Below are 14,002 nucleotides of genomic sequence, written 5' to 3'. Positions count from 1 at the left end.
CGAACAGAGAGATATCTTTGTCTAACACCATTGAGCATCTCACTCCACCGCATTCACGATCACAGGTGGCGGTAAAATCAAAGCGTAATGCCAAATCCACCGGCAAATCATTGTTATTCTTCACGAGAAACCTTAGGGACTATTTCACAATCTGGCAACTGCGCCAGTAACGACTCCCTTGACATTTGTAAATTTGACGTGTGATTGCCGTAAACAATGGCAAAAATGGGAGTGCAACAAGTTTTACGCCAAAATACGGATGTAATCAAGGTAATCGTAGAAAATATTGGCAAGGAATAGCGAATACCAAAAGCACACTAAATGCTAAACCGACGGAGAACGTTGTAGCCTAAGAATCGTGAAAAATCTTTCAGGGCAAATTGATGTAACGTCGCTTCGATGTACAAATTTCACCGTTAGGACAATATAACCAGGCAATCCTCTAATTTGACACATCTAGAATCGCCGCCATGACTAGTAGATTAACAATTTCCAGTAAGTGACAAAACGAATAATTGCGCTCCATAGGCGGCAACATTCTTACAAGATTGAAACTCAATGTAGTAGGATTGAGGAAAAAAAGATCTTCAAAGCGCCTAGAGATGATCGAACCTATAATTTACACAAGGATGATCATCAACACAAGCAACTAAATCAGTCGGGACGCAATCCTTATTCTTATACACGACGTGGTATATTATTTTCTTGATAAATTGGCCACAGATTTGATTTGGCAAATTGGCACGTTACACTTTGGTATATTCTTTTTTGTCCATGATGATATTTAATCCAAAATCTTCTTTTTCTGATTGCCTTCGAGAAATATAACATTAGAGTAATCGGCGACACTTTACTAGGAAAGTCGTCGCTTCCAATCCAAACGGAATAATGCATCTATTAGACGCGTTGAAATGGAATCCAATTAATTATCAATCGCTGCTAATTCTAGCCAGAGGGTACGGACACTAAAAGGTAAAGTAGGCGGCGCGGTCTGAAAATGAACGCGTTCCATACCTGATTAAGACCGAAACGTCCGTTCGCGATTTTTCAAACGATTCCTGTTAACTACGAATCGACGCTGAAGCTAACCCGTAATCGGAAACGTTAATGAGGCGAAATTAATCGAGCCGTGCATAATTTTTCCAGCTCTCCTCTAGAAAAAGGAACGAACGTGTAATTGAATTTACGGCGAGTTCGTCGGTAAACTGTTCCGACATGTACAGGGTGTGTAATTATGAATTCCACTGGCGACGGAGACGCGTTGCAACCATCCTCGACGAAATGTATAAAACGCCATAAGGGGGTTTTAAATTTTCCGAAGTTTTCGAAAATTATTAAGTCTTTGTTGTGCGTAGCTGCTCAATACTTGGATCTCTTTCTTCCTTTAAATTTCAATTGGTCATATTTATTTCTTTCTACAACCAAAGTGAAATTAAATTTGTTTTGACGTGTGCTCGTATACCTCTCTATATTGTTGATATGTGTTTTATATTACATTTTTTATTTTAGATAGTATATTTTAATAATAATATTTAATTAGTTAATTAATAGCTAGTAAATGTATAACTGGGAGACACCGTACGTGAATAAGCCAACGTATTTCAGGCACATCTTCCAAAAAACCATTTAATGACCGTAAAGTAAGTAAAATATGTGCTAGCAACTTTCCTATCATTGATGGAGCCGTAAAACTATTGAGGTCAGTACGGCCAAAGAATAACGAATGAATTCTCATTGTTTGGAGAGCGAGCGGTCATCCAAGTAAGCACCTGACTTCTCTACAAGCAAGGTGCAATAACGCATTAGTTAATCCAGAAGTGGATTGTACATTGTTTTACAATCCAATTTTCACCCTCCAACTTTTTAATCTTCGCTTTCCCCATACACTGCGCATCATACTGCATCAATTTTCAACGCCAAAGTCATCACAATTGTCCTCATCCCATGCGTACACTATTTCACAATCGAATGTTCATCGCCACTCTTTTCAATCCCCTCCTTCGTCGTCTTCATCTGCTCAAACTTCTCAAACCAGAATTTAATTTGTCACTAGCCATTTTGGACATCTATATGGAATAATTTAACAAACTTTTAAGAATATTTTTTTATAAAACTTTGTGTTAAATATTTTTGAACTTAATAGATAACCCCAATGCTTTGAAATCTTGAAGTGTTACCGCAATAAAGTATACAGTGACCGTGTGCTTTTTGCTGACATTTGGTGCAATCATAGTCAATAAATTTTCAAAATCGGAGCTCTTCATTCTAAAAAAAGTTTTTAAAGCTTGCGTCACATCTGTATTTCAGGTTGAACTCATCAACCTCTTTTTGCAGTAAAACCTTGATAAAGCCCACTAACAAGACAAAAAGGTCGAAAACTCCAAGGACGACGATGTTCCTTATTTACTACTGCTGCAATGATAATTAAAGTGTAAAAATAAAAATTTTCACTATGCTTCATGATGGTCAATACGTACGCACATACAGGCAGATTGCTGAAAAGTATATACAATACAATAAAACAGCGTATGTGTTTTATAGATCTTACAAAAAAAGCATTTGACCGCGTAAGATTCCCTGATGTTGTGAGACTTCTCTTCTCTTCCCAGAGGAGAGCAGAAAAAAACGCAAAATACCCATGCAGACAGGAATAAGACAAGGCTACAGCTTGAGCTCTATCCTTTTCGATGTGATTATGGATGAGCTAATCTCTGAAGTGAAGAAGATTGGAAAGGGATACTGACTAGGGGACAAAGAAATTCGGGCGATGAAGACCACCTGCAGAGAATGCTCTTTACGTTTGAAAACACCGCCTCCAAGTATAACATGGATATATCCGTAGCAAAATCTAAATCACTAACAATATAAAAAGATCCCAGAATATGTAAATTGGCCATATACAATGAACCTGTAGGGCAGGTCATGAGTTTAATTATCTCGGCGTTAGCGTCACGAGCAGCAGAGATCTCCAAAAAGAAGTAATATGCCAAACAACCAAGGTAGCCCTAATAATAATATGGCGAAACAAGAGCGGAAAGAAAACTCGTCAACAAAAATAATCATCCGAACGCCAGAGGTGAGAACTCCAAGATCTCTAACAGGTTGCACACTGATGGACCACAAAAGAAGCGAAAATATCAGAGAACTTTGCGGAACCAGAAGGTGCTAATGGAGAGATCATGTTGAAATGATGGAGGACCACAGACCGCCAAAAAATTGCAAGAGATGGCCTCCCAAAATCGAGCAGACCTCATGGACGTCCCCTCATACGATGACATAGCTGGAGCTCATCTTCCCAGCTACGTCTTACAAAGCGTTACAAAGAAAAGAAGAAGAAGAAGATACTGAGTGAGGATGACATAGTGTAGACACAGCACAAGTTCGATAGATGGAGTTCGCAGGTACTCCCCCCATATACTTACGTCCCCCGCGCAGGGAGGGACGACCGACACCACCGTAGCGCGCAAAAAACGCAAACAAACCACGGTAGCGAACGCAGCGCGGCTGACCATTTAGAGAATCCTATAAATTAGTCCGCAAATAGAAAACAAAAACGCGCCATCTAAGAAACGGCCTGAAAAACGGTCCCGATTTAGCGCGGCATCCGTTTTTTGTGCGCGATCGTGTTCCAAAAATGGGCCACGCAGCGTTATTCGTAATTAACTGCGGCGATAATTACGGCGGAATGCACTGACATTCTTCGGTCAGGTGGTAACACTGCTCGTTCGGCGAAAAGCCTTCGGGCTCTCCATATGGACACGGGTCCCGAATAGGTATTGCGCGACGTTCCGTTTAGGACGCCTATCTGGACCGTAAATCAAAGTGAGTGATGTCGGGCGGTCCGCGCGTACGTCGCTCGTCTCCTCCGCGCGAAAAAACCGCTTCCGTTTGATTCCCCTGGATTATCTTCTTGGGCATCCTAAAGGTATGAAAGTATCACCGGACAAATTGGATTGCATTGGACAATATGGATGACCTCGTGTTCCAAACGTGTCCCGCATGATTTACCTGGCCTTTAATGAATAATGCTTTTGATGCCTATGGAGTAGTCAGCCCAAACCTGATCTCGGAAAGTTAGTACAGGCAGAAAAGCATTTGGTTGTAACTGTGGAATCTCTTTGTCTTTCTGTTGCGCTATAGAGGTGCGCCTTGCTTTGCTTATACTATGGCTTGCTTTTCTGGGAGTTTTGCAGTCAATATCTGTTCTAAATATACGTCAGAGATAAAAATGGAAAATAAAACTGCAACTCGCTAGGTAAATTACAAAATACCAACATGGGTTCCAATGGGTGCACAATATTAACAATGTCTTAGAAGAATAAATAACTGTTTATACCGATAAGTGATGCGACCCAAACATAAACTTCACCACAACAACCAAAACGAAAAATGGCCGAGTAAAGATGATGGCATAGTTATATATGTTCTACAAAAGCTCGCGTTAGATACTTGTGCAGTGTTCATCTCAGTCAGCATTGGTTCCTGAAACTATCTGCTTTGTCCAAACGCAGAGGCGTCACTTTCATTCTTTTTTACTATAGACTACATGTTTTTCTATTTCTACAGAACTGAAGTTGCGGATGTTACTCGACTTATCTTCAGAAACAGACGTGTTTACCCCTCAAATTTCCTACAGATGCATAATATTTCCACTATAGTTCTCTAATGAGAACTAATTACAATTACCAATTCCTTTTCTTTTCTTCAAACACTCAATGGTTACTTCTAGTTTTAAAAGCTTTCGTAAATACATACATACATACTTTTAGAACCACGACTATTGAAATCCTTCCTACCAGACCCAGTAATATTCGCCCCTCTAGTTGGATACAGTCCGGCACGGTTACATAAACTCTGAACTGTACCTCCATTTTTAATACCCGCAAATTAGCAATTAAGTTAAGCCCCCGGCGGTGCATTTAAGCCAACGTCGTCACGGTCGACCGAAGACATAAGCGGAAGCGCCACCAAGCCGAACCGTCAAATTCGAAAACGAAAGAAATAACGTGAAATGCTTCGATTCCCATATAGACCGAGGAAGTCGCCGTTAGAAAGTCGAAATATTCAGATTTCGAAGCCGCCGGGCGTAGGCGAATTCGCCAGCGATCGGACCCCGTAAAAACCCGATAATTGAATTTCAGTGTTTGTCTCCAATTAAAGAGGTGCCACCGCGAGCTACTGCGCTCTAATTGATATAAATGCTCGCCGGGACAAAATAATTGCCGGGTCCCACGAGCAGGTGTAAACCGATTTAAATAATCCACCACGATTCAATTAAGAGAGCCTCTCGCTCCTTTTTACCGCTCGTGGTTTCGCTATAAGATCGGCGAGTCGCCTTTGCGAAGCGCAGGTTTTCGAGTTTTGAAAAATGACCGTCGTTAAAAGCAATGTGGTTTTGGCTTTCGTTGATGCTAGGCGTCCGGCACTGTTGAGATTTAGGGTAACGCCATGTGCGAAAGATGTTTGACGCTATGACTTAGGTGAACAACCATAACTTAAACCTTTATGGCTCATCTTACAACTTATAACCTTATATTAATCTCGTCTGATGAGATGACAATTCTACTTTATTGCTTATCTGACAGGATAACTTCGGTAGTCAGGAAAATTTTCGAAGAAGAGAATTAATATAGTTTATCTCATAGGATGACTTTACGGTTCACAAAAAGAACTTATGATAGTTAATAATTGTTTTCTTAGAGATTAATCTAATTTAGTGGCCGCTTTAATAGAAAAACTTCACTCCTTTCAAAAAGAAATAACGAAACATTCACTCAGGAGTGGGATTGTGATTGACATCTAGGTGCTGTTCATTTGGTTTTCTGGTTACTTCTAGTTTTATAACGATTACAAAAGTTTGTAGGTTACCTAAAAGTCAATAACGATCACAAAATTAATGTGCAAAATGTATAATATTACTCGAACGCGTGATATGCGGTTAAGAAATTTTCTGTATTTTATTTGTGAAAAATTAATGTTAGAAATATAAAAAGTATGGGGGTTAGAATATGGGATAAATGGCATAGAAAGAGATGAAGCGAAAGGGGGATTTTTTTGATACTGCAGGAAAAAGTTCATAGCGGTAACATAAATGCATTCCTTGCTGCTATAAAACTTACTTAAATTTCACAAAAGTACGGAAAACCTTTTAGTTACAAACGAAGGTGCCTATATAAGTATTATAAGACAAACTATTAAAAAACAAACCTTCCTTTCTGCGCTAATCGAAGTTAAATTTATCTTACATTCCTAACACGAGATCAATTTCAAATTGTATTCCTCGCAAAATCGATCATCACTTTGAGTTATTGAGATTTGTTTCAACCGTCATAATGCCCTAAGGTTCATTCTAGTTCAGACTTGATATGTAGTATCAAAATTCATAAGTATTCACCAGTCATTCACTCTTCTTCAACAAGGTTCCTGACTTTTTGAAATCCTTACTTCCTTTCGGGAAATGGTGCGAGTACCAACACACTTAAAATTCATGAATGTTTCTTTATTTCTTTTTGAAAGGAGTGAAAGTCTTTCTATTAAAGCGGCCACTAAATTAGATTAATCTCTAAGAAAACAATTATTAATTATCATAAGTTTTTTTTGGAAAGCTTAAAGTATCTAATACAGATAAAGAATGTTTTAGATTTAACATAATTATGAATTTAAAACTATTCTGACTGGTCGCCATACAAAACTTGGAACGCTTGGATCCGTGATTGCCTTCAGAGCGCGGGCCAAGTCTTTTGTAACGTAATTTGTATATCCTTTAAAATTTAAGTGTCTTTTAAAATCTCGTAGACATCAGCGCAATAAAAAATATATCGGCGATGATTCGGCCACAATGAAATCAATTTTAAGTGTTCCTTAGGCCGGTAGCTATTAAATTAAGTGGCAGCATCCGTTCCGGGCCGTCTCGAACTTATAATTTAGATGAAATTCGAGCGACGAACTGTATATTTAAGACATTTCAAATGGCGGGAGTCCCCCCTCTAATCATAACGCTTTTTCCTCTAATCATTGGTCTGCGACATGTTTATCTGCCGATCGAGGGTACCCGCTTAAAATGGAAAGTACTGAATTATTATTTTCGTAACAATTATATTAACTTGGGTAATAACTTCATTATTTACCTGCGCGATATGATCTCGGTTAAGTAGCTCTTTGTATATTTCAATTAGAAAAGAAAAACGTATCTATTGTCGATCGTCGATACGAATTCGAAACCTGTTTCGCGAAATAGTTGGGGCCTCGTCGACGGTGAAATGGAGGTCGCGCCAATTTCGTACCGGTACCAGCTACTGGTCAAAAGATAAGCACCGTTTCCTCGGACAGTCTAAAATATAAAATATCCGTTGTCCACCGGAAATCCAGCAAAAAAAAAACATTCCGATCGCCAGGATAACGACATTCCATTTTTAACCCATAAAATATGATTTCTTAATTTCACATACCTTTCTTTTTATTTTACTGGGTATGGCCATGTAACACGAACAGTTTGGTTAGCTTCATAATGAATGGTGACGTATCATCATCCCTCGCAGATCCCTATGTATAAAAAAATCTCAATGACAAACCATAATGCTGGGTCAGCTTAATGCCTATACGGGATAGCGGTACAGAGTAATAACTTCTTTCCTGTTCAGTGCCAACTTATGAAACCGCAGCTTAGTAGAAGACGTAACAAAACGACATTCATTCATACATGCCCTTCATTAATGCCCTTAAACTGGCCCGGCACAAATATAATGTTTAAGTTTAGGAAATAGGTATTTACAATTCTTCTGGATTGGTGACGTTTCTCCAATCATCGTATTGGCTTCTTCAGAGCCTATCTGAAAACTAACACTACAGGTTTCAGTTGATTGGCGAGTAAATAGTATTGCAGTAGCCTTTGAAAACTTTTGGAAAGAACTTTTCAAACAAAGTTAGCTGGCTGGATTATTCGGATACTTTACCTGGTTTTTGGCATGCAGAGAGAGATAAGTACGTCTGGCTTCGATTCCAAACTTGCCAATGTTTTGCAAATGTCTTCAAGAGTCCGTCTTGCTGATGTCTCTGTAATCAATTCAGTCTATGGATAAATCAACAGCACAATCGGAATGTCTGTGGCAGAAAACTTCAATTCCCACTCGGCCATCCTCGTCCTTAGAAGCAACCGTAAAAAAATAGCAATAGTCCTCTGGTCATTTTTCACTGACTATCGTGAAGATGTTTACTCAACTCCCTTCAACGAACTGTAGCAAACGGGGTAGGAAGTGGACAAAACGTGTGTGTGGCGAACGTTAAATATTCTATGTACTATATGCCGTCGAATTAAGGAAGTTCTTAGTTAGTAAGTAAGATTTGCAATGACGGGCCTTTTTCCGGAAAAAAACAGACCTTGACTTAAATTTATAGAAACATGTTTTACAAGAAGCTGTAAATGTTAGGGATCATATAGACTCCGTTATCAAGATATCTTTTTTCCACTCTGTGGTATCCAATTCGGCGCTAATGTTGCGATTATAATACTTGTTGCGTAAGGTACTATTGATTGATTGATTCAAGAACTGTTTTTCATCAGGTTTGCTATCCGAAAAGGGTATTTCTAAAAATATCGACCTTTTTCTTGCAAGCGAAAGAAACCAGACTCGAATCCGGAAATCTCGATGGTCGCTTATCGTCAGCATAGACGAAGAGATCTTATATTTCGGGTCCTTTTCAGTGTGGTTTCGAAATGGCTATTGTCGCGGGACGCGTGTACAGAGGGTTTTGCTCTTTTTGATGATCTTACAAGCGGACCATTAATCAACGAATTCTGGCAACGCGCGGCGACGTCTCTCCGTTACTTAGGTACAAATTAAAATAGCGAAATTAATGAAGTTCGTGCTCAAAGTATAATAGTTTCAGCGAGTCGCTTTGTCACGCCCGTCCACCCACGACTGCGGAGGTAAATTTAGTGACAATTGCGGTGAAATATGCTCGCTCGCATTTGTCATTCCTTTGAAAATGTGTTGTCTTTATTAACCGTACGGTTCGCGCTCGATTTCGGACGCAAATGGCGGTTTTGTTTTAAGTGCAATGACTCATCCACCAACTGGGTTCTCCTTGCGATCACATTGCTCGAGACAAAAATTGTGAAATGGTGTATGTCATTTTTTAGAAAACATAAAATTGCTAATTTTTTTATCTCTCTCTCTCTCTCTCTCTCTCTCTCTCTCTCTCTCTCTCTCTCTCTCGCTCTAGCTCTAGCTCTACCTAGATCATACCTACCATAATATCAACAAACCAACCAAAACTAACCATTTACGCTTCGATATACCATATACTAAATTGGCCAATAACTGTTTAAAATAGGCAGTTCTTAGGTCTTAGGTCGAAATTGTGGGGTCTGTGAGTCCATCGAACGAACCCAAACACCAACAGCCGACAACTGCCCTTCACAACCAACTAGTCAAATGGTCAAAATAGTTGACCAACAACTCTGACTGGTGGACTACACATTACTGGAAAAAAACAAGAAAAAATATAAACAATATGATAGGGTATTTATAGCTGTTCTCATATCTCACTACTCCGCAGCTATAGAGGTGAAAAAAATCGGCGAATGAGATAAGCTTCAAAAACTTTCCTACGACAAGAGTCCTACGAAGAACTACCCCCACTCGACCGCCACCAATGGGCCATTTTAAAATAATTCAAATGACGTTCCACCGGTATCTCGTAGTAGAAGAAATAAAAAAATGTGAGGTTAGGTTTGCAAAAACAGCCCGAGCGTTACCGCGAAAACGTCCCGCGATATAAAAGGCATTATAGCGAAAGGATACTTAACGTAAATCCCTGCCCACACCCTCTCTCCGTGTAAAATCAATCGAGCGAAACCCACTCGTCGCTATTCCGAGCCGCTTAATTGTCCACTTCCTGTAGCAAGGCCGGATTTGACATCGCGTGAATTTCCTCCGCGAGTCCATCGATCGATATGGCGATCCCGCTTCTAATCCGACATTCGTTTGTCAGTATCGATTTCGGATACGCATACGTTGTTGCGGCGGCGGTGGACAAAGACATTTTTCGGTCCGCTTTAAGAAGGGGGCCCCCCATCATAAAAGTCACATTAATAAATATAATGGAGATATTCGGCCGGTTGCTTCCGCGGTATGATTGATTGTATATTGGTGCGTTTCTGAGCTCCTAACATTTGCACCAACTTTAGGAGTTATGCTTAATTATGAGTTACGGAGGAGTCCCTAACGCTTCCAAAAACTAAAACTAATCTAAAAAAAGGTAAATTTTGCAAAAAGGCAAACCGCAAGGATTCTAACATCTAGGGAAATCTTAACTATTCCTGGTCTAGGAGAAATTGATGTAAATGGTAAGATGCCATTCAACATTCAATATAAATTAAACAAACCTATTTAGGTTTGTTCTAATTAGAACCAAGCAAATTTTTAGTCAAGGTTTTAATGATTTTTGGCACCCAATTGAGGTGCGCGGGAAAAAATTATTATTAGTAAATAAAGGAACCTCCAATACCTAGTTTCTTAATACAAGCGAGTATAAAATATTTTATATGTTAAAGTTGAGATACATGATAGTTCAATCGAACAAGTAAGTAGAAACTTAGATCGAAGTAAGAATAATATAAAAATAGAAAAACTGTAATAATAATAATTATTTTTTTAAAGTCGACTATTTGCTATTGTAAATTTTAGTCGTCATATTCCTAGTAGTCAGATGCCGTCGGAGTCTGAATTGACATGGCGTTACAATAGTTATCTATAAAAAAAACATAAAATATATAAAATACTGATATTTTAGTGAAAATAAACAAAAAGTTGCAAATTCCTGATAGTCTGTGTCAGTCTACAGTGTTTCCGAGCATGGTATTAGCTACCCAAGTTCTCTTTTTTATTTCAATGACATTTTTTTGCTTGTACTTTTCTTTGTTGGCATTATGACGTTACAATAGCAGTTATTGATAAAAAACATGAAGAGACGATATTTTATTGTAACCCACTGATATTTCAATGAAAATAAATAGTGATAGGTTTTATGTTTGAATTTTGCACGAGACTGGCGAAACACTAAGTGAAAGAGAGTGAAGAGAATTTTTTGGAAAAAAGATTGAACCGTTGATATTTTTCCAAAATTGGGCACCGCGTCGTTTATTTTTAATACTACAAAATTCTTTGAATAATATTTTCGCTTACAGTTTTTAATGAAAATTGTAGGAAAATTTTTACCTGCATTTACAAATTTGAGCTCTTTCTAGAAACGCAAACACATATGACTAGTTCAGAGAATAGAATAACGCAATCAATTAAAAGTATTAAAATAGAAGAATATTTAAATTTGAGCCAAATCTGAAGCCCATTTAATAAGGTTTTCTATCGTTCCCTTACTTTTCTCGTAGTGATAAAAAATGCGACCTGGAGTTTTGCTCTTCCTGTATATGTTTTTATTTATCTGCTTCTTATCTGTGGTTTCGGGCTAAAGACGACTACTTAAACACAGTTTCCTTTCGTTTTCAATTCGCACAACCATACATACGCCGAATATTAACCGAAATCTCAAGACGATATTCCATCGAATCTAGTGGTTATAGTGTTGTGCTGTAGAAGTGAGTAACAGTGAATTCATCTAACTAAATGGTTTGTGAGGCAAATTTTATACACGCAGTAATGGGGATGTTTGCTTTGCCACACATGTTAAAACTAATGGTAGATTATGAGGGATTGTTTATATTTTGGTTTTAATTTCTCCACCGGTTTAAATAAATACGTTAATTGCCACGACAACAATAATAATTATATAAAAAATATTAGATATTATTGTACTAATTGTGCTATTAGTAAAATGTACAACCGACTACAGAATCGATGTAGAGAAGCTTTTCTAAAATGCAAACTTGCAATAGCAAGATAAAATTGACAGTACCTGAAATTGATTTCAGTTGATAAGGGAGGGAAGCAACAAATTTTGAAAGGTCCATTTCTGGGGATAAAAACCATTCACTTTCACTCTATTCATGACGTAATCATAAAATCGAGAATTTTAAATGCTGAGTTGGTGATAAAATCATTATGCTTATTAATCTCTACTCCACAATTAATTGTTATACGCTCAATACTGTTTATTTATTTATTTTTATTTATTTATTAATTTTAAAATAAATTGCATGTTTGTTCTCTCTGGTATCTTTTAAGCCTAAGCCTGAAATATGGAATATTTTTATTCAGACACTCCTACTAGGGTACCCTCAAATAATAAGTCTAGATAATTAATGTGCTGAAGACTTATTGGGACTTGAAGGTTAAATTTTGATTTTCGAACATTTTTCCTATTTTTCCATCTTGAATTAAATACAACCAAGGCCTTAAGGCAAGGGTTTTTTCCATTATTCCCAAATTTCGCACCAGTGTGTGCTGGTAATTTAACTTTGGCTGTTTGCTGGCCGAGTGCATAGAATTCTCTGTGTTTTTTTTCTGAGGTTTACAACAAGGAGCGGAAGAAAGACGACAATCCCCATTATTAGGCGTCTTTTCTTATGTTAAAACTTGCCTCACTTTTCTGTCGCGGCATTGCCGGTTCGCTGCCGAAAACCTCTTGACGTCACTACGGCGTTGATGCCTTTCGAACGTTTCGCGGCTTCTCGAAGGGAATAATGCGTTCACAGACGATAAATTTCCGCGCATAAAATGTGCTGACATTTGCCCGCTACCAGTCGTAATAAATTATGGCAGTCAGCCCGCTTCGCGAGTAAGGTAAGATATCTGTCTTTCGGTGGTACATACGCCGAAAGAATTTATTCTATTAAAAGCGGAATATTTCATTGCGAGCGGTTTTCGCGAAACGCGCGGGACAAACGGTAGCGAAACATTCACCGGGTATAACATTTATTTGTTCGATGAAGAACGGCACTCCATTAGTTCTTGTCGCAGAACACCAAATGGTATTTGTTGTGTATGCCGGGCACCCCGTTCGCCGCCGCTGGAAACCCGGTGAGTGTCTTTTCTGTGCAATCGACTTCGAAACAACTCTTGGCATGATGGTACCATTGATGTACGTTGTTCGATAGAACTTGTTGCACAATGAACAGTTCACCAGTGTTGCGCAAGTATACCCTTTTATTTTGTTCGAGCTGAGGCACTTTCTAGCAGAAGATTTTATCCAAAATCGATCCCGTAGCCGCAAAAATATGCCTGTGTTATTAACACAGCTTCGAAAAACTGTAGAAGTTTACTGAAAATGGGTATTTCTTCATCAAGAAAAGAAGAAACAAGATTGCTTTCTAAAAACCGTCGCTGGGCGCAAGGACGCATTGTTTTTCTATCGTGCTTCTGCGGACCACTATTTAACTTTCCCAAAATCGATGTAATTTTATTGTGAATACACCCTGTATAAAGTGTCCTTCATATCTCGTCGAACTTTAAAGTTACGGCAAACTTCGGTAAATATTAAAATTTGTGCTGGTAATTCCAATTTAAAATGATATTTTTTCAAATATCTCGCGCCCTCTGTATTAAAGACGAAACGTTAAACTCTCTCTCGACGCAGTTTACGATACTGTTCATATCAAATTATCACAACTTAGTTTTTCATTTACCGCCATAATTCACAAAAGATGTTTTTCTGAATGCCAAAATAACAAAAAAACAAAAATAAAAAAAAAATCGCCTTATGTTATTGTTCCCGATTTAAAGAGTCTAAATGCGGGTCTAGACTTCTACTTCTCTCCCAAGTCTGAAGTCGGTGGCTGCAACTTTGAGGCACTTATTATGTTTTAAAATGTATAAAATTTAAAATCTTAAATTCAAAAGTTTTAGCTGTCTATACGGGCTATATCGTTATGTAAAAGAAACTGACATCTAAAACACAGATTTTAAATATTGCCAATTTTCAATAATAGGGAGACCCATTTTTCTGTACCAATGGCGATCCCATAGGGCCTACCGTTACCGAGATATAAAATTTTTATACGAGCGTAGATAGATTTCATCGATTTTTCGAAAATAACAAGTGGAGA

At 38.2% G+C, this 14,002-nt stretch overlaps 1 protein-coding gene across 3 annotated transcripts in view; it reads left to right on the top strand.

The window, feature by feature from the left end:
• The window catches only part of LOC132707627 (zinc finger and SCAN domain-containing protein 10), a 98,264-nt gene that overhangs the window by 51,068 nt on the left and 33,194 nt on the right, over nucleotides 1-14,002 (top strand). Inside the window, exon 1 of one of the 3 annotated variants that reach the window (XM_060679539.1) lies at nucleotides 12,406-12,740. The exons of the other annotated variants lie outside the window; for them this stretch is intronic. The gene's annotated coding sequence lies outside the window, so the exon portion shown is untranslated. Of the gene's footprint in view, nucleotides 1-12,405; nucleotides 12,741-14,002 lie in introns of those variants that run through there. 3 annotated transcript variants of the gene reach the window in all.

The sequence above is a fragment of the Cylas formicarius genome, unplaced genomic scaffold, assembly GCF_029955315.1.
Source record: "Cylas formicarius isolate icCylForm1 unplaced genomic scaffold, icCylForm1.1 PGA_scaffold_9__14_contigs__length_23061073, whole genome shotgun sequence".
Classification (NCBI taxonomy): Eukaryota; Metazoa; Arthropoda; class Insecta; order Coleoptera; family Brentidae; genus Cylas; species Cylas formicarius.
This window is presented reverse-complemented; position numbering and strand designations above follow the sequence as displayed.